General features: G+C 41.5%; 1 protein-coding gene across 7 annotated transcripts in view; it reads right to left on the bottom strand.

Annotated features, from left to right (window-relative positions):
• The window catches only part of BACH2 (BTB domain and CNC homolog 2), a 398,641-nt gene that overhangs the window by 154,524 nt on the left and 223,518 nt on the right, over nucleotides 1–20,599 (bottom strand). For 3 of the 7 annotated variants that reach the window (XM_061427804.1, XM_061427807.1, XM_061427808.1), the window contains one exon: nucleotides 15,890–16,038. The exons of 2 other annotated variants lie outside the window; for them this stretch is intronic. The gene's annotated coding sequence lies outside the window, so the exon portion shown is untranslated. Of the gene's footprint in view, nucleotides 1–6,543; nucleotides 14,714–15,889; nucleotides 16,039–20,599 lie in introns of those variants that run through there. 2 more of the 7 variants (XM_061427805.1, XM_061427809.1) reach the window with 2 other exon arrangements.

The raw sequence follows: 20,599 nt of genomic DNA, 5'->3' as shown, positions 1-20,599 counted from the left end.
ATCTCCCAAACGATGGCATGAATGAAAAGAAAACAGAAGACCTAAGGTACACACTACTGTCAAAATGGACATAATACAAAGGCAGAAAAATTCTAGGGAATTTATTTAGGGAGAGACTCTCATTTCTCACATAGTCCCAGCCTTTTTGTGTCACTTAAGTAAACGAAGCAACGTCTGTAAGCATAGTCCTTGTGTGCTGAGGATGACACATGATGCTAAGACATTCTATACCATGCCTTTATACTCAATGATTACTTTAGAATCATCAACTAACAAAATTTAAAAAAACATCATTAAAGTGGTGGTACCTTACATAAAACAGAAATATCAACCATCTTTTCATGAACCAAGCTTTCTCCTGCTGCTGCTGCTGTTGCTGCTGCTAAGCCGCTTCAGTCGTGTCCGACTCCGTGCAACCCCATAGACGGCAGCCCACTAGGCTCCCCAGTCCCTGGGATTCCCCAGGCAAGAACACTGGAATGGGTCGCCATTTCCTTCTCCAATGCATGAAAGTGAAAAGTGGAAAGTGAAATCACTCAGTCGTGTTCGACTCTTCAGGACTCCATGGACTGCAGACTACCAGGCTCCTCCGTCCATGGGATTTTCCAGGCAAGAGTACTGGAGTGGGTTGCCATTGCCTTCTCCTATCTACCCTCAAAACTAGTTTTCCAAGTATCTTGGTTTTACTAATTTTATGCTTGGATGAACAAAATAAGATTGCAACGATGGCTACAAAATAAAGACTAAATTGTGATACCCTGATATTGATGGAGTATTATTTTAGAAAGAATAAAAGTCAAACTCAAGGAATTATTTTCATTGCTATCTGCATTTTCTGTTTCACAAAGGTTGCTTAAAATTTGCTGTTTGGAAGCCTTTTAGAGACATTTCTGTAGTATACCATGCATTCTCCTTGTTAACAGACTATCAGAGATGCTTATCAGGTTTACTTCACTAAAGACAAAGTGTTACATGGATTTAAGAAAGTCAGTTGGCAAAACTAATACAATTATGTAAAGTTTAAAAATAAAATAAAATTTAAATAAAAAAATAAAAAAATATTGAAATTTAAAAAAAAAAAGAAGAAAGTCAGAATGGATGTAGTTTTACATCTCTATCCACTCAGAGAGGACATCTGCTTTCTGATTAAGAGGCAACCGTGTAACTCCAGAGCGCTTGGTCTGGCTTTTTTAAGAACTGGCACTGGAGGTCAAAGTGGACAAAGTCCCCAGAACACCTCCAACATGACAAAGAAGGCAGCCATATAATTGATGCTCTTATGTTCTTCTCCTAATATTTTTCCCCAAAAGTGAAGCCTCACTTCACTGCAGGGGAATAAAAGAAAATAGAAGAAGTGAAAAAAGGTTTTTTTTTTTTTTTTTTTGCCACAAACTGCACTTGAGGAATCAACTGTTCTTCACTTGGAATTCTTTCACGAAATGAAATGTTAGGCGCAGGTACAATTTGTTGCCCTCAGGGATAGAAGGTGATGAGGGGAAAGATATGTTGGAAGAGGATGAAAGAAATGCATGTTTCTATGAAGCCAGGGGAGGGGGAAAATAAAGCAATATTACAGACAGAATGGTTACATCCCCCTAATGTATTGGGTTGGCCAAAAACTCCATTCGGTCCCCATAAGCTGTTATCAAAAAACCTGGATGAACATTTTGGCCAACCCAATATTTTTGGATCAGCCCCAAAACAAGATAAGACAAGGGCTAGATCATAGATGAACATGTAGTATCACCAACTACAAATGACAAGAAAGAGAATCAAGCACTAACCAGTTTATACAAATTAACTTGCATTTACTCCCTTGTGGTCAATTGAAACCTATACCCCAGGAGACACGACTGCTTTCACATGTACCCATTTGTAACCTCTGAAAACTAATTAACAAAGGACACAGAATCTCCAGGTATAATGGAAACCGGTGACGTCCACCCCTGCAGCCAGCTCTGTAATATCTTCCGCAGGGTGCTGACAGCCTTCTCTTCCCTCCTCTCATTCCAGCACAATGCCTTCAGGTCTGAGTAATGTAATTTACTGGAATGGAATTCCCTTGATACCCTGTGCAGCACTTGGTGACAGTATCATTTATACTCCACAGTGTCGTGGCCTGACACTGATCCATTGGCCCTCGTGCCTCATTCGCAGCAGAGTGAGCAATTTCACCTTCCACTGTGCCCTTCTGGGGTGCGCATGGACAAATTTACTCCATTCAGCCCTAATTACAAACCTTGGTTGAAATGCTCTCATTAGATTTCTATTTCTCACTCCAAATGTCAATCCGATTGAAAATGCCGATTTTCCTGAGGATTCATCCATTAGCAATAAACTAAAGCATTCCATGACTGAGTGCATTAAACCAACAACATGGATATGCACTTAAAATACATCATTAGAGCAAATCTCCATTGCAAATGCTTTACATTATTCAACCAAAGGAATAATGAGCCCAGCCTGGCCAGTACCCTCAAATTGCACATGAAGGATAGGTTAAAACTGGCTGTTATGAAGGAAGAAGCAGGCGGTATATCAACGAGATGAATTTCAGAATCTCATCCCTTAAGAAGGTGTGGGAGGAAATCAGACCCAGAGCCTAATTTATCACCTCCTTTTGCCTACCATTTTTATAGAAACTTCGGTCTGTGGCAAAGTACAATAAGACAGGCAAAGATAATGGGGAGTGTGTGTGTTCATGGAGGGGAGGGAAGCTGTATCTGTGATGCTAGGAACTTGTTAGTCTTCTAGAATGATTTGCTCTGCCTGAAAAGCATTTTTCCATTTCACTCAACAGAAAAAAAAAAAGTGGAAAAAGCAGCAATGTCTGGATGCACTGAAAGAATCTGGGTACCATCCTTCCTTTTTAAAAAAAGTTTATTTATTTTTAAGTGCACGATAATTGCTTTACAGTATTGTGTTGGTTTCTGTCAAGTATCAACATAAATCAGCCATAGGTATTCATATGTCCTCTCCCTCTTGAACCTCTTTCCCACCTCCCTCCCCCATCCCATCCCTCTAGGCTGTTACAGAGCCCCAGGTTGAGTTCCGAGTCATAAGGCAAATTCTCATTGGTTATCTATTTTACGTATGGTAATGCATGTTTCCCTGTTACTCTCTCCATATATTCCACCCTATCCTTCCACTGGCAACCTCCCCCCTACCCTGCCCCCCCGCTCCTGCCCCACCAGATTCATAAGTCTGTTCCGTGGGTACCATTCTAATGAAAGAGAGGTTTTGCCTGTTTAGTCAACCTGAGAAATGTCTCCAGCTCACTGGACTGATAGGGTCCCTAACATGAAAAATCCAGAAAATCCAGTGATGATGCTAACATATATACTACAAATCAAAGGTTGTACCCATGACTGAAGTGGTAGGACAGATCATGAAAAGGAAAATTTGGAGAGAAGAATTTTTAAAACTAGCAAAATACATCAAGTGATGAAATCAAGCCATCACTGCTTTATACCTGTACCGTGTTTTAATTCCTTAGCTCCTTAGTCTCATTTATCACTTCTTGTCAGGTCCCTGGTGAGGGCAAGTCAGGGTGCAGTCATAATGTCTTTTTTTTAACTTGATAAATGAAGAAACTGAATCCCAGGAAGGTCATGGAGGAAGCTGAAGAATCTGATGTATGTAACTCTTTACATGTAATACTAAAGGTTAACCAAAAAGGTTAAGTGATACCTACAATGATGACCTGATTATGAAATACACAATATATTTACTTAATGAAAAACTTTGGTGGGCAGAAAAAGACTCCTAGAAGGCTAGATATACATTACATTCAAGAGAAAATAATTTGCAAAAAATACTAAAAAGAAGCAACAGGAGTTCTTTTCTGCTTGTCAGCATCTGGTTATCTACAGGATTGATCAGTAACCAGAATGACAACAGATGTGATATTTTCTATAGGGAATTCTACCACCATGGAAGCTAATTGCTCCTCAAGTTTTGCCCATTCCCAACTGAAATACTTAAAACCTTCCTTGATTACAACATTAGCACTCTCTCTTTCATGATGTACATCAGCAGGTATTACAGTGAATGTGCACAGATGTCAGAACTGAAATATTCACGCTGAAATAAATTGAGTGGGAAGGCAAAAATAACTGATTATGCTCAACACAGTGCTCACCTTAAGATGAAAGAGAGGCTTTCATGGTGCTAATTTAATGGCAAAATAAAAAACCGAGACCCCAAAAGCGACAGTAGTAGCCTATGAAGAACCAAATTATTTGTAAATGACCTGTAGCCTTCTGATTGAGAAACAGTGAACAAGAGGATGATCTTGTGTCCATTTAATTCCAAAATGTGTAGTCCAAGCAGAATAGGGAACCGCCAAATGCCCTGAAATTCTCCACCACATTTGTATGATGCAACAGCATGAATAAGCATCACCACCATCCTTTTACTGAGTGCTGGCTCTGTGCTTCAAGTATGTTATCTCGTTCACTCCCCACCACCACCCTCTGAGGTAGGCACTCCCCCTGTTTCAGTTTTTAATTAAAGACATCCAGGCCTAGGAGAGGTTCAATGAAGAGATCAAGGTCAACAGGTAGCTAAGTGAAGATCTGATGCTGATTAGTCCTCTTGTTTCCCAAAGTTCTGGTCTCACATTAACCATCCCTCCTCACCATCTGCTGAGCCTGGAGACAACGAGTGGGGAATATGATTTGTAGTCTTCAGTTTCCAGAGGCTTCTGGAATGACTGCCCTCTTGACTCATCCTATTTCCCAAGTGACATCAAACTGAAAGGCTTCAGCAGACACTCTCTTCACTTGCAGACACCCTCATTCTTTGGAAATGCCACAGCCACTCAGCCAGTAGCACGGGGACAGCACCATGGCTGGGATCACGGAGTTGCAAATTTCCCTGTGAAGGCTGACACCACTTCTTTCTGTCTGGTATTTCCTGTAGCCACAGACAGACACGTTACCCCTTACTGTGGTTGCAGGAGACCTGGCTGGCAGATGAAGGGGAGTTTTCACTTGGTTAACTGCCCTCCGACATCTGTGCATAGAGCAGGTCGGTGCCCATCCCTGGTCCCCTCTCCCCAGCACCCTGTCCCTACACAATCAAAAAAGTCCTCCAATCTCTCTGCACCACCACTAAGGAATCCTCCTGTTGCTGTTCTCTGGGTCTACAAGATACAACTTTCTAACATTGAGCCAAAGAGATGGATGTTGTTAAATGGCATTTCAAACAAGGCAATTACTTCTCAAAAAATGATTCAAGGATCCTGTCACTATTTCTTGCAACCTTCTGCCGACACAATTTGCTTATGTGTGAGTTGTGTCTTTCTTTCTTCAGGAGGGGAAAATGCTGATCAACTATCATAGGTAGACACACAGTGCCCAAATGTGGCCAACTTTTTGCTGCTTAAACAGAGAGACACATTTATTCCTCCCAACGCACCACTTACCAGACAGATGCAAAGATGCGGGCAAGCCAGTCATCAGAATTAACAGAGTGATTGTGCTTGCATTACATATTCTGATTTGTATGAATCTTATTTTTAGCCATGCACAAAAGGGCAATAAATGGAAAATCTTATTCTAACCGCTACTTTTTCTGGGCCACCCACACTGCTCCACCTACCGCACAAGTCCACAAATGTGAAAAAAGAAAAAAGAAAAAAAAAAACCCAACCCAGGGTTCGTCCTAACAAGGGATGCAAAGTGGCTAAAATATGTGACATTTTTTCCAGTTAGTGTTTGTACTTTCATTCTTTTTCTGTATCAGGACTTTCAGGGAAAACAACGTTGACTTATCTCTGGGCATTTTCAAAGACTCCACGGTGGCAGGGCGGACGGTGCTTTGGCAAGCGTGATCCGCCAGGCACCGCCACCACCCTGTCACCTGCCGCCTGGCAACCAGCTTCCAGCAAAGAAACATACCCCCAAAAGGGTTCTGTAAATTCAGGCAGATGATACCTACAACATCTTGTTTTGCAATAAGGACAGTGTTTTAAAAGTTCCTCAAATGAACAAAGGGACATCAGAAATGTAAACGTTTCTAGAATGGAGCAGGCTGTCAGGAATGATCTTGCCAAAGTTATAGCAATAGTTCCTATCCTAAATCTGCTCTTGGGGTGCTGAGGGCCAGCACTCACTGGGACATAGCATCTCCTTGCCATCTCCCTTCCCTTCTGTGCATTTTTGTCTCTGTCTGCTCCATCCACTCACCCACCAAACCCTCAGCTCACCAAGCATGAACTCTCGCTGCCGAGCAGAGCTGCTGATGTTGAAAAAACCCACCTTGAGAACAATAAGAAAAAAAAAAAAATTGAGGAAGAGGATGTTTCTGGGGGCATAGAGAGGATAGAGATGAGAGTCTATTTTTGATCACCATCTCTTTAGACTTTTCATGAAAAGTTAAGTTATTAAAGTCCCAGGGTACCAATCTGAATGCTTGATCCCCTGAACCCTCCGCAAAGCACAGAAGCAAACACACGCAGATAGGGATTAATATTTAAAAGTCAGTTCCACCAAATAATGAAGACACGAAAAGAGTCAACACTGAGAAAGGCATCTTTACCTGTGCACTTGCTCATTATCCAGAAACTAGAGGAAATGTTGTCATCCCCGGTAGCTACTCGCGCCCTGCAGAGCTCACACCTTCTTCCCAGAGCAGTGCTGATGAGATGGATCAGAAAATCTTTGAGGGGTTAGAGTCCACTAGCATCAGATCTCTGACTGCTGTTGTAAAAACACGGGTAATTAAGTGTTACGAAAAAGTGGGTCATCCACGACTGAGGTACAACCACACCTCCCCACACTAGACTCCAAATGACTGTGCTGTGACAGGGTGGGAGGGGTCTGAACGCAGCGAAAGCAAAACTTTCATGTGGTGAGCAGTGTTTTAGTTTTCACTAGTTTAGGTTAGAGAAAGTTAATCTCAATGTCAACTGCAAACCAACTAAAAGTTTTTGAAGTTTGACGACAAATGCTGGCTGTTCGTGTCACGGGAAATTTCAGAGACAGTGTCACAAACAGTCCGAGGGACAGTCTCAGGTTTCTGAGACATGCCTGTCGCTGATGAGCGAACGCCGTGACTCAGGGAAGTGAGGAGGTCAAATCGAAACCGAAGGTAGGGAACTGAGTGCTCAGTATCCACACAAGCATCTCCTTCTCCAAGGAAGGATCAAGGCACTGCAGACCACTTCCCACACTGGTACCCGACTCAGGCGTTCCACACAATTTACCAAAGCATCTTTCGACTGTCGTCAGAAGAAGGCATCTTTCGACTACTGTCGGAAGGAAGCAGAATATACACTGAGCTCGGCACATTTGTTCATCTGTCATGCAAGAGCCATAGCACAGAAATTTTAATTCAAGTCAGCACACTGTATCCCTATTATATACTAGGACACAAAGGATGTGAAGGGAAGCAGAGGAAAGAACCTAGAAAAAACCGCTATTAAGAACCTAAGGCTTATACAGACGATGATGAGACCTCATTACACACAATGTCTAATATGGATCATTTAAAAATTTTATTTTTTATTTTTTAGCTGTGCTGCGTGGCATGTAGGATCTTAATTCCTCGACCAGGGATTAAATCTGACCTCCTCCCACCCCTACTCCACCACACTGGAAATACAGTCTTAAACCATTGGATCGGCTGCCAGGGAAGTCCCCAGATAACTTTTGAAACATAAAATCTCTTCCAGCAGCTGTTTACTATACATTTAATATTCCATTGACATTAATGTTTGTGGATGACATTCCTACAGCTTTCCTCAGGCGATTCCTTTAACAATCCCCTTCATTTTAATCTGGGTTGTGTCTCAGTGTTCAAAGCCCTTCCTAAATTTGGCTAAGAGTCAGGATTCATCCTGATCCAAAGTTGACGTCTCTCCAAAGGGAAGCACACAGATACTCAGCACAACCCACACCACAGACTGAACACCACACCAGAGGAATCTGAAGAGATGCTTCTCTGAAGAGGGATACCATAAAGAAGACTGAGCACTGAAGGATTGATGCTTTCGAACTGTGGTGCTGGAGAAGACTCTTTGAGTGTCCTTTGGACAGCAAGGAGATCAAACCACTCAATCCTAAAGGAAATCCACCCTGAGTACTCATTGGAAGGACTGATGCTGAAGCTGAAGCTACAATCCTTTGGTCACCTGATGCAAAGAGCTGATTCACTGGAAAAGACTCTGATGCTGGGAAAGATTGAGAGCAGGAGGACAAAGGGGTGACAGAGGATGAGATGGTTGGATGGCATCAGTGACTCAATGGACATGAGTCTAAGCAAACTCCAGGAGATAGTGAAGGACAGGGAAGCCTGGTGTGCTGCACTCCATGGGGTCGCAAAGAGTTGGACACGACTTAGTGACTGAACAACAATGACAAATGATGCAAAGGAAAACTCTCTGGTTCATAGCACAGAAAGGGCTATATTTGAATATAAAATTAGAATTTTATTGGAGTCCATATTGTTTGGAATATGGTTGGGGAATAGGGGTGGGGAATCTGGCCCATCAACCTTTCCCCCTTCTGCCAAATTGTCTAATAGTGTATCAATTACAAAATTTTACCTATCTATAACACAACCAATTGACCTAACACTAAAACCATCTGGGACCACATTAAATCTTTCTTTTATCATTCCCAAGGCTCAACTAGGATATTGTAGGGTCACTCAAAAATCTTATTTACTGACGGAATCCAGAAATGGAAAAAAGAAGTTAGTAACAGTTTCCACTTGATAAAGACACTGGTGAGTCTACAGAGGTATCTGTTCTTGTAAGAGTTGAATGTAATTTGAAGGGAGAAAAATAAGCAATTAGGAGATCACTGTCCTATAAAATGATAACAAAGTTATCATTTCTGAATTCCACCAATTTGTGGGATGTCAGCAGTCCAGAGTACTGCTTGTCAATTTGGAATTGGTTGACAAAAGGAAAGAAGTCTGGAAAAACACAGAAAAGTAGGAGTTAACAGGTAGGTTGCATTTGGGTAGCTGGATTAAAAGTGACTTATTTTCTTTATTCTATTCTGCTATTTTATAAATTTTGTATCATAAGCATGTATTACTGTCATAATTGGGAAAGTAAAGCTAATTATATTTTGGTAAAAGGAAACAATTCATTAGTTTCTGATTCTGTTTTTTCTAGTCACTAAGAACACTTAATACATGGGATCTTTATAGTAACCTGGGCTGGTGACAAAGCAGACATAAAATACAGGGAAAATCTGCTAGAAACAAGAGATTATATTTTCTAGTTAAGCATGACAAGGACTCTAAGAATACTGCTACTCTACAGAGCTTTGCAAACAGTGTCCTTCCTCACTGTGACCATGGTCTGGGCATGCTCCAACTGCCCCAGAGCTCCATAGGCCAGGGACCTCACAGTGGTCAGTTTAATGTGTGTGTCTTTGGAAGAGGGTAGCTATCCCTTGGGTTAAATCATGGCTCACAGAGCAATGGGCACATCCAAAAGAGAGCACACAAACTATTTCTAAAAAGCAACAGATTGGAAATGATGAGAAAAAATTGACAAACTATTTGTACTACAGCTGACGTCAGTTGGTGAGCAGCTCTGTCATTTGCATGGCTGAGTCGAGAACTCACAGTGAACACCTTTTGGAATTTGGACACGTCTATTACCACGCTGGTTACATCACCACTACCTGTACCATCAGCGTATATGCAGAGAATGCAAATTAATCTTGGTGGTGCCTTGAACAGAACATGACTGTGAGACAGTATGTTACAAAGAATCACATACATTCTTAAAAAAAACAGAATTGGCTTCAAAACTATGCCAATGTTTCCCCAATGAAAATAAGAGCTAAATATACATGTTCATGAAGTTATTTTATATAACATTCTTATCATTAACATCACAACTTTTAGAGAGCCTCCAACTAGAATAAACAGAATAAGCATAAAAATAATTATCTGAGATTAAACTCTGGTACTGGAAAGGTGGTAATAGCCAAAACTTGCATGGTTTCTCAAGAAAAAAATGAATGGTATATTTTTCTATTCTAAGTCCAATTAAGACATGAAAATAGGTACAATAAGATCTAAGTTAACTACACTATTTGAAAACAAGAAGATCTTTTTTGATTTGTTTCAATTTTCTGGGGAATTGACAGCTAGAAAACGCTTTCTGTTCAAAATCTTTCCAAAGCAGTTTCTTTTTCTACTTATAAAGGATCTAACCATTCTCAGTGAATCAGCAGGTCAGTGTTACCAGCTACAAATATCCTCCAGGGTGTATTTCTAACTTTATTAAACCAAAACTACCTTGTTTTCTGAATCTCTATCACTGAAAAAGGGAAGTGGGACTTGTGCGGTAGGGTGGGTGTGGGGTGTGAGAAGGGGTGGGGGTGGAGTGGCGGTGGGAAGTACCAAGGCTAGTTAATTGAGGGTTCTGGTTAGTTGGGTTCCAGGTAGCTGAGCCATCACTAAATATGAATTCAGTGCCTGTATCCAGGTACATCTGATTCTTGGGGCCGTAAGAGTTGATCAGTAGAGCCCCCCAAAGCTGGTCTTTGTTGGTTTTTCTCTAGCTCATGTCTTATCCTCTGGGGATTGTTGTAGGCAATCTGTGTCAGGGTGTCTGTCTAAAAATCATGGTGTCTGAACTCCTGGGGTGAACTTGTTTTGATTAGAATCTATATCCATGTTGTTTCAACTCAAGCTTAGGGTGCCGGTATCTACATGTGATGTCAAAGATGAAGAACCACTTACTTCTCCTCTCTTAAGACTTGCTCCCCTGAATTTTCTTTTCCATAAAAACATTTCATTCCAACTGTTTGATATCTTAGCAGCTCCCTAAGCAACTGACTCCAAAACTTTTGTTGCTATGCCCTGTTCTCAAAAAGCATGGAGAGTATTTCTAAGCAGGTTTGGAATGTCTGGGTTGGAAATGAAGGACTGATTTATATCCACTGTACTTTGATGATTTTACTTCAATTCTTTTTTGGTTATACTTTTTCCTTGAGCCAAACACATACATACACATTTATGTATGTATATACGTTTATAATTCACACACATGCATTTATTATTATTATCTTTTTGAAAGTTGTTCAGTCGTATCTGACTCTTTGTGACCCCATGGACTGTAGCCCACCAGGTTCCTCTGTCCATGGAATTCTCCAGGCCAGAATACTGGAATGGGTAGCCATTCCTTTCTCCAGGGGATATTCCCAACCCAGGGATCAAACCCAGGTCTCCCGCATTGTAGGCAGATTCTTAACCATGTGAGCCACCACGGAGGCCCATACACATGCATGCTCATAGGTATAAATGATTCTGATATCTTAAGGAGGATGTGGGATAACTCAGAAGTTTTTGAGCTCTTTGAAACTATGGATCCTTATGTACTGCTCTTTAGGAATTACAACCCCTAGTCAAACCTCAAGGGCAGGAACTGAAAAGAGTAAAGTAAAATAGTAAAGGAAAGGAGGCCTGAGGAAAACACGGCTACCTAGGCCCCAAGAGAACTCACTGATGGTTCTCCAAGGCTGGTTTTCTAGAAACACAGAATAAAAAGCAAAATCCACCTCCTTTCCCCAAATTAGGGCCCAAATGGACTAACTCAGTGGGTTCAATCCTTCTTATTCCTCACCGGCCTCCATGTTACTTCTACAGCTGTTCTGTGAGGTATGGGTGCAGTAATATCCAATATTACAGAGATTTGCTGATGGGGTATAAGCTACACTTCACTGGGAGAATGTCAAACAGGCATTAGAGTGAGAAGCCCTGTTGCCAGAGATCTATTTGCTACTAATTTTCTTTCCAAGTTTCCACTTTCTACTAGGCTTCACTCTGGGGCAAGTCCTGGTCCCGTCTTCAGGTCTGCCTCCAGTGCTAAGACCTGTCAACTGCCTCCACTATTCATGCATTCTGGGGTGTGGTACCCAGACTGATTAATCAAGTCATAATTCACATGAACTGCAGCAGTCCCACGACTGGAGCACAGGGGTGTGCACGTCCTCTCCATCCCAGGAAAGCAGCTTTCCTGCATGCATACAGGAGAGTTTAGTAGAGAGGACGGTTATCGATGACAAATTTCCCTAGTGGTTTTGGACCAATTTGTCCTTGTCCCAATAGAAAACCCATTCCTGAGACTGAAGTCTAATATTCTGCAGGGCCCTTACCTCTGCCCAAAGGGTGTCCAGGAAGTGCTGGGGCTGAGGGAGTTGTGAGGGATATGGACACTTATGCTTCCTCCTCCTACTCAAACTACGGCATTCCCGTCAAGCATTACTTAGTGTTCTTCCTGGTATTCTCAGAAGGAAAGTAAATTCTGGTATTCAGGGTATTTTTGTGTGTGTGTGGTAAGATATACACAACATAACATTTATGACTTAAATCATTTTTTAAGAGTATAGGTCAGTGGCATTAAGTTGTTGTTCTAGTTGCTAAGTCACATCTGACTGTTTGCGACCCCATGGACTGTAGCCTGCCAGACTCCCCTGTCCATGGGATTGTCCAGGCAGGAATACTGGAGCAGGTTGCCATTTCCTTCTGCAAGGGATCTTCCCAACCCAGGGATCAAACTCACAGCTTCTATGTCTCCTGCATTGGCAAGCAGGTTCTTCACCACCGAGCCACCTGGGAAGCCATTCACATTACTGTGCAGCCATGACCACCATCCATCTCCAGAAATTTTTCATCTTCCCAAAGTGAAACTCTGTACCCATTAACATTAACTTCTCTCTCCCCTTTATTCCCAGGCCCTGGAAATCAGCCTTCTATACTTTCAATGGTTTAGACTAGTCTAGGTACATCACATAAGTGGGATCATACAGTATCTGTCATTTTGTGTCTTGCTTATTCCACTTGGTACCTTCATGTTTCATCCACGTTGGAGCATGTGTCAGAATTTCATATTTTTAAGACTAAATAATATTCTCTTGTATACATATTCCACATTTTCTTCATTCATGGTTGAATGAGTTGCTTCCACCTTTGGACTATTGGGAATACTGATGTATGAACATGGATGCACAAGTATCTGTTCAAGGCTCTGTTTTCACTACTTTTAAGTGTATACCCAGAAGTGGAATTGCAGAATCATACGGTCATTCTAGGCTTCCCAGGGGGCATAGTGGTAAGAATCCACCTGCCAATGTAGGAGATGCAGGAGACATGGGTTCAGTCCCTGGGTTGGGAGGATCCCCTGGAGGAGGAAATGGCAACCCACTCCAGTATTCTTGCCTGGAGAACTCCATGGGCAGAGGAGCCTGGTGGGCTACAGTCCACAGGGTTGCAAAGAGTTGGGTACAACCGAAGCGACAGCACACACACATGGTCATTCTACGTTTAATTTTCTGAGGAATCATCATACTGTTTAGTGTTAAGTTTTTTATATTAATAAATGTTTCAGTGCAGTTTTAGGTTGACGGCAAAACTGAAAGGAAAGCACCATGGGGTCCCATATACTCCTTGTCCCCAAATGCACAATATTTATTTTTCAAATTTTATTTTTTAACCCAGGCCCATGGCAGTGAAAGTGCCAAGTCCTAAACATTGGACCACCAGGGAATTGCCAAGACATTATTATTTTTAAAATTTACTTATTGGCCACACCACACGGCATGTGGGATTTCATTTCCCTGACCAGGGATTGAACCCATGTCCCTTGCCTTGAAAGTGCGGAGTCTTAATCACTGGACCACCAGGGGAATCCCCATGGCTTTCACAGAGATGCTCTAGGCACTTGGTGTGTTGAACGCTTCACCCAAGGCTGCAGGGAGGGAGCCAGGAAGGGGGCACCAGGGCCAGCAGGAGTTTTCTGTTCCAAGTCACCCAAGGTGTCACAGCAGCATTCTACCTGCCCTGGCTTGTCTTGCAGTTATTAAACTGACTGACACCAAAGGTCATCCACCAGGGAAACCTGAAGTGTAGACGTGGACACTCACAGGTGCCAGCACAGGAAAGCAGGAGGGAGATGAAGGAACATTTGATCCAACCCATTTCTTTTACTTCATGGTGAAGACACTTCATAAACTGAAACTTCCCAGAATGCTTTGCAGAATAACCAATTAGTGCTTGACAGAGATGTTATCATTTGTAAGGGTAGAGTGATAATAGGTAATTACCTCGCTCACAACTCTGTCAGCCCGATTACCAGCCCTGTTACCCTCTGGGCAGCTCCCAGAAGACAATTCTGAATTAATTCCTTCTAGAACTCTTTCATCACCTCTTGCTCTTTTGGTCTTATTTTTCTGATTTTGTGATTTTTATTTTAAAAGCATGCACTTAAATCTATCTCCAGGATTTGGGGTTCTGTTAACATCTAGGTAGCAGGTAATGCTCCTTCATTACGTATCTGCTTGGGAATTGCTTTATTAAAAGTGACTATTCCCAAGCAACTGCACATATTCATCTTGCACAGGGACCCTCAAATTTTACAGGTGGCCTTGGCTACTTCTTTCTATGTGATTCTTGGCAGCCCTTCCTTTCTTCCTTCTTTCTTTCCTTCCATTATTTTAACCCTTTCTGATAATCAGTTTTTTTGTCTGTAAAATGAAAGCAATGCCAAATCACGCCAACCATTCTGGTCCTGTTCAATCACTTTATTTAAAAAAAGTGACTACTCTCAGTTTTAAAAAGTTTTGCTTTTTTTTTAAAAGTGTTCTCCATTTCAGAGAGTTTCAATAAAAGAACTGTAAGCCCTAATTGCTGCTTTGAATGATAACATTAACCATATCAAGTAAAATGTTATAAATCACCTCACCATGCTTATCCACAGATTCAAAATGCCCATAAAATTTCTCAAACATTTCCTAGACAGCATCACTCAGACTATTTTCACATTCACATTGACTCAATGAAACAAAAAACAACATGTTGTTAGAACTTGTACACTGAAAGCTTAGAAACATACAAAATTCATACAGGTTCATAGGTACACGTGTACATTAGCACGTGCGTTCCCATATACCCAAGTGCACAGTTGTTGAGTCAAACTCTTCTACTTTATTCTATGAACATGGACTAAATTGTTCTTGTCTTCCGCAGAGAGGTGACTGGCTTGTCCCAAAGCTAACACAGTAACATGCTTATCTTAAAAATATGTCAGTCCTGAGAACATAAAAGCCCACAAAACACTGGTTTTGCTGGCTTAGACTTTTGATTAGAAGTTCACCTTCCTTTTGCAAATCAAGTCATTTAAGAGTATGAGGGGAAGGATCATACTGGGATGATTCACTCTGAAAGGAAACAATATATTTTCTAGCCCAGGAGAAAAAGGATTTTCCCTTTGGAGTGTGTCTCAAAGCATGATGAGGACCCATGGGAAAAGATGGTAGCTGTCACTATAGCCTGTTAACAGCACTGTCAATCACCCTTGTTGAAAGGCAAGGGCAGAGACAGCCTGGTACTTGTGCCCTGGAGTTGAGCTGGCACAGAATAATGGCATCTACTTGGATGGACTTTCAAAGGTGACAGTGTCGAGAAGACCCTTAAAGTCTCTTTTCTGAGAGTTGAGTTCATGTATTAAGTACAGCATTAATATCTTCATTTTAGTTTCATACACGTTTCTACCTTTATCATTCCTCCTTTCAGTCACACTTGAGTTACAGCAGTGATTCTCAAAGTGGGGTCCCTGGACCAGCCTCATCAGGATCACCTGGAAATTTGTTAGTAAAGTAAATCCTCAGAGGCCCCTAGATCTCCTGAATCCAGTAACTTGGGCATGAGCTTCAGCAGGCTGGACTTTCATAAGCCTTCCAGGCGATTCTGAAGCATGATAATGGGTAAGATCCACCGAGTTAGGGAACCACCTGTAGGCAGAGTCTAACCCCTGTGCCCTTCCTCAATAATAATTCTCAAGACACTTTGTTATTATCATCTCAGAAAATTCTTAGCCTTGTTTGGTTGGAGGAAAGAAACCTTAGTCAAAACTTACATGTAATTTTTCCAAGTCCTGTGCTGGCTTCGAGTCTTAGGATGCAGGGAACTGGGCGAAGGGAGAGAAGAGAAGGCTACAGCAATCCATTCAGACATGGACCCCAAAACCTTGTGGGGCCACCTTGTGACAGGTCAGCGAGCATCCACCTGATTGGGGAGGAAGACTGTCCATTAGCATAGGGAACGTTGCATGTTAACGTTGTCCCCTCTCTCCTGCAAACCTGCTACTCCCCATCCTCCGATTTCATGACCTCTAACTTCCTGTGCCTCAGGACCAGTCCAGCTAAATAGAACAGGATAAAATAATCCAGGTATCAATGCTAGGGCTCACCACAGTAAAACACATCCCTCACTGGGTGCTCTTCTGAACCCCAAAGCAGCTTGGACATATCCAGACAGCTATCTCTCTATTTCATCTCCTGGTTTTCTTTCAACAAATCAGAACACTTTGGTTCAAAAGACACACCTGGCTATATTAACAAGAAGATACAGGAAACAATGGAGAAGGAAATGGCAGGCCACTCCAGTATTCTTCCGTGGGAAATCCTGTGAACAGAAGAGCCTGGCGGGCTACAGTCCATGGGGTCACAAAGAGTCGGACACGACTTAGCGACTAAACAACAACAAAAAGAGTTGTGATAAATTTGAAGCAAGTGATAAATTTGAGGATTCCAACTGAAATGAGATGATCTTCTGATACTTCAAATATGTTTTCTTAGAAAATAATAGTCCTTATTTTTTCCTGAGGATAAATTAATACATGCTTATTATAGAACATCTGAAAAATTTATGGAAAAGAATCAAGAAAAAATAAACATCAATTGCAACCTTGACACTGATAAATCATTCATGATATTTTGTTGTACAGGCTCATGACACCTTAAATGAAACTCCTGGGCCAGATACACTTCAGAGTTCAGAACTGCTTGGTGTTAAAGAGTATTATGATGCTAAACTACCATTTGTTGTATGATGCCCCATCAGAATCTGAAGCAGCACCCCGTAATCACACACATTAGAATCTCTGCAGCAAAATAGATGCATATTCTTATTTGGTCAGAAAAAATAGAGCTTCACATTAATTCAGGTCAGATTTTTCTACCAAACAAGTCACCAAGAGACCTTTGTGATGTTTGAACCAAATGCATTCAGTACTGGAGACTAGGGATTGTGGACTGGTATTCTTTTCAGATACACAAAAATAGAGCATAGTTTCTCCTTTTTGAGTCAATATTATATGAATGTAAACATTTCCTCAAGTTATTAAAAATTCTTCAGAAACATGCTTTTCAATGTCTGTGTAGAAAAGTGTTTTATTTCATTATTTCTCTCATTTGGGGAATGACATATTGTTTTCTTTTCTTCTGTTATTGCAGATGACACTTTGACAGATGTATCTGAATATCAAATCACCTGAATGTATTTTCCTAGGTAGATTCCTACAAAAAGAATTGTGGGGTCAAGTAGAGTGAGCTTTGAGGGTCCTGGTGACTGTTCAGAAAAACTGTACTAATTTACACTCCTGCCACAGCATGAGTTTTGGTTAATTTGTTTAGTTACCCACTTTATTGAAGGCACAGGAGAAACGCACTTGCCCATCACATACCTTAACAAAGTTCTAATCAGGGACAACCACGTTTAGATTGCATTTTTTTCTTACACAGATGATAATGAGCAGCTCATTGTTTTTCACATAATAAAGCGGGAAATGGGAATAAGGTGAGTTTACCATCAGGTGGCCCTCATTAGATGGGACTGAGTTGGATCTGGACAAGGGAGGAATTGCCCCTCTTCCGTGGAGGGAGTATGGACGTCATCGACATCATCGTGAAAAAAAACACAATCATTTTCCTTTGTGCACTGATTAATTCTGTTTCTGGAAGACCAGAGCCTTGCATTTCCCTTGCATTGGGTATTTTCCTATTTCTTGGACATTAGACTGCTCTTCAGAATGGTCATCAGGGAGCAGAAAGAGACGTGAAGACAAAATTAAATCAGACAAGCCAATAATCATGGCTAACCCTCCCAAGTGTTCACGATGTGTCAACTCTAGTGCCAAGTGCCTTACATGCTTTATCTCATGTAAAGCTGACTGCACTGTACAGAACCTGGTGGTGGTGAAGTTCGAAAGCATGTGCTTGCTCATCAATCCCCCTTCTCCCCTAGTTAGTCTGGAGGAATTAAATGTTTGCAATTTCAAAGATCTCTTCGAGCCTAACATCTTGAATGACTCCAAGATAATCCAAAGACTCAATGACTTCTAGTCAAGCCATAAATCCAAATGTTACCCTTAGATGTTTTTCTGTCGGCACCGCCAGTACTATCTGTAGGAAGCAGTGAAAATAGTATAAAATCCAAGAAGAGTCCAAATAATTGTAAACACATCGAAGGTCTTATATGGACAGGCGGGAGGCTGTATTTCAGTACAGTTGAGAGCCGAGAGTCTGTTCACACAGAGAAAAACAAAGACACACGTATACTTTAAAAAACCACCAAACCTACAAATATATTCTTCCCAAATGAGACTACAAGTTTAGTAATGCTAAATCAGGGTTCACAACTCCAAGTTCCTCTCCATTTACAGCCTTTTCTAATAAATTTTCTTTCTCTCTACCCTTTATGTATTTAACCTTGAGGGATAATTGATGTGTGTGTGTGTGCTCAGTTGCTCAGCCATGTCTGACTCTTTGCAACCCCATCGACTATATAGTCTGCCAGGCTCCTCTGTTCATGGAATTTTCTAGGCAAGAATACTGGAGTGAGTTGCCATTTACTACTACAATTGATATAGAGACAGACATAGTTTTCATACACTGATAAAAGAAAATGGAAGAGATATTATGTTACATGGAATGAAGTAACCCCACTCTTGCCCTCATCTAGAAACTCAGTTTCTGCACAGTTTAGTATACACAATATAATGGCTGCAGTTCATAGAAAAAGAGGGGGGTATAAATTTAATTTTATTTTAGGAGTGAGTTAAATTATCTCCTCAACAATCTTCTCAAAAACTAAGGGGTGCTTCCATTGAATCTATCAAAAGACCCAACATGTATCAAGAAGTGGACCATTTCCTCCACTGCAGCTTTTCTTTATACTTAAAATAGCATTCTCCTGATAATTAGGTGTCAAGTGGGTAGAAGGACGTCTAAGTGATTTTTCTTTGCCACAATAGGGTATACGATTAATTTTCTAAGTATACCAGGCCTATAGGATGAGAAAAATAAGGTGATAATAAAAGATTGAAGGCAAGAGAAGAAGGGGATGACAGAGGATAAGGTGGTTGGATGGCATCACCAACTCAATGGACATGAGTTTCAGCAAGCTCCAGGAGCTGGTGATGGACAGGGAAGCCTGGTTTGCTGCAGTCCATGGGGTTGCAAAGAATTAGACATGATTGAACTGAACTGAGAGGAGATGACCACTCACCCTCAAAGAACATACTTTGTTTTTTCCAAAGGGCCTAATAACTTGGGAGGAGGAGAGAATTAAAAAAAATAAGCCACCCCTAGTAACAGACATTGACATTGACATTGAAGTCACTCAGTTGTGTCAGACTCTTTGCGACCCCATGGACTGTAGCCTACCAGGCTCCTCCGTCCATGGAATTTTCCAGGCAAGAGTACTGGAGTGGGTTGCCATTTCCTTCTCCAGGAGATCTTCCTGACCCAGGGATCGAACCAGGGTCTCCCACATTGTAGGCAGATGCTAATGCATCTGAGCCACAAGCTCTTTAGCTACTCAAACTGCACAACCGCATTTTTAAAGCTAATTACAAATTTGGATTCTCTCATTTAAAGAATGTACTTCAAAGCAGCCCACTTCTATTTTAATGCTGAACCAAAGTCTGTAAAAAAAAAACCAAAAAACAAAAAACCCCATTGCTTGAATAAAATTACACTTTCAATGTCAGTAAATCTTGAACTGCAAAATACCACAAGCTTAAAACTAGTAATGCCATGTGGTTCTGTTATCTTACATTTACGAGAGAGTTTATAGTCTCCTAAGCCCTACGAGACTTAGAGGGTTGCGACTCAGAGCAGCTTTGCTATCAAGGGCAGGTCATTCATCGTCTCTGAGCCCAGTGCCTTTCCAGGCTCCTGTGAAGATCGAATGAGATGGCAGACAACAGAGTTTTCGCAAACTCCTAACACATACATAAAATGCTGGGTATCCCTGTCCTTTTTACTAGCAACTTTGCAAGGCATAAAGATACTAATCCCCATTTCACAGTTAAGGAAACTGACAACAGCAAAAACAAAACAAATGAACAACAACAACAACAAAACCCCAAACAAAACAAAACTGAGTTAGAGTTTTATCTTAGAAATGGCCACAAATCCGCTGAGTAACTCTCTGGACGTGATTTCCTCAGTAAAATGAGGGAGTTGAATAAGATGCTTTTAAAACTCTTCTTGAGACTAATGGTTCTGTGATCAGGGACTTGGCCATGGTAGGGATGGGGCACTCTTAACAATGACTCTTAGGAAGCAGTCTCCCCTGGAGGTCAAGGTCAACAGGTAACAGTCTGCAGTACTGGGATGGGGTGGTAAGCAGCCTCTCACCCCTGGGGACGGGACGGGCATTAATTCATTTTGCTGGATTAAGGGGAGGCTGGGGACATCCTAGGTGAACAGCCAGGCCCTCGGGGCATAGCAAGGAGGTCCTGGAAGAGCTTAAAACAGTTGCTCTTTAGTAACTGGTAAAA

The sequence above is a fragment of the Bos javanicus genome, chromosome 9 (assembly GCF_032452875.1).
Source record: "Bos javanicus breed banteng chromosome 9, ARS-OSU_banteng_1.0, whole genome shotgun sequence".
Classification (NCBI taxonomy): domain Eukaryota; kingdom Metazoa; phylum Chordata; class Mammalia; order Artiodactyla; family Bovidae; genus Bos; species Bos javanicus.
The sequence above is the reverse complement of the archived record's forward strand: the minus strand, read 5'-3'. Positions and strand labels throughout refer to the sequence as shown.